Here is a 1,493-nt window from a genome sequence, read left to right on the forward strand (position 1 = left end):
GTGTGTCTGTCTCTGTCTCTGTCTGTCTCTGTGTGTGTGTGTGTGTGTGTATGTGTGTGTGTGTGTGTGTGTGTGTGTATGTGTGTGTTTGTAGAAATATAGGGATTGCCCAGGGCAAGATGGTAGAGGAAAAAGAGATTAGCTGGAGGGTTTATGGAAGCATCCACACTATACTCAAGGAACTTTTGTTACATTTTTGAGATAAGTTAATGTCTGTCATCTGTTTCAGGGGACCTCAGGTGCATGATAATGGCAGACTTGAGTGGTGACTCAGAGATATTTGGTTTAAAGAACCCAAAACTTGACTTGTGAAATATCTCAAGTGTAAAAGCACTGGCCACGAAAAACCTGATGATATCCCCAATTTGTTTTTCCAATTTTTATTAGGTATTTACTTTATTTGCGTTTTAAATGCTTTCCCCAAATTCCCCTATACCCTCTACCCCCTGCTCCCCTATCTACCCACTCCCCCTTCTTGGCCCTGGTGTTCCCCAGTATGGGACATATAAAGTTTGCAAGACCGAGGGGCCTCTCTTCCCAATGATGGGTAACTACACCATCTTCTGCTACATATGCAGTAGAGACAAGAGCAATGGGGGTGCTGATTAGTTCATATTGTTGTTCCTCCTACAGGGTTGCAGACCCCTTCAGCTCCTTGGGTACTTTCTCTAGCTCCTCTATTGGGTGCTCTGTGTTCCATCAGATAGCTGACTGTGAGCATCCACTTCTGTGTTTGCCAGGCACTCTCATAGACTCACAAGAGACAGCTACATCAGGGTCCTTTCAGCAAAATCTTGCTGGTGTATGCAATAGTATCTGCATTTGGTGGCTGATTATGGGATGGAACCCTGGATGAGGTAGTTTTTGGATGGTCCATCCTTTAATCTCATCTCTAAACTTTGTCTCTGTAACCCCTTGCATGGAATTTTTATTCCCAATTCTAAGAAGGGGCAAAGTGTCCAAATTTTGATCTTCCTTATTCTTGAGTTTCATGTGTTTTACAAATTGTATCTTGGTTATTCTAGGTTTCAGGGCTAATATCCACTTATCAGTGAGTGCATATTATGTGAGTTTTTTTGTGATTAGGTTACTTCACTCAGGATGTTACCCTCCAGATCCATCCATTTGCCGAGGAAATTCATAAATTCGTTGTTTTTAATAGCTGATTAGTATTCCATTGTGTAAATGTACCACATTTTCTGTATCCATTCCTCTGTTGAGGGACATTGCACTTCTTTCCAGCTTCTGGCTATTATAAATAAGGCTGCTATGAACATAGCCATTGCTATTCTGTTAAGAATTTTTTTCCCTTTGTCCATATCTTCGAGGCTTTTCCCAACTTTCTCCTCTATCAATTTCAGTGTCTCTGGTTTTATGTGGAGGTCTTTGATCCACTTAGACTTGAGCTTTGTACAAGGAGATAAGAATGGATCAACTCTCATTCTTCTACATGATAGCCGCCAGTTGTGCCAGCACCATTTGTTGAAAATGCT

The sequence above is a fragment of the Mus pahari genome, unplaced genomic scaffold, assembly GCF_900095145.1.
Source record: "Mus pahari unplaced genomic scaffold, PAHARI_EIJ_v1.1 scaffold_6645_1, whole genome shotgun sequence".
Lineage (NCBI taxonomy): Eukaryota > Metazoa > Chordata > Mammalia > Rodentia > Muridae > Mus > Mus pahari.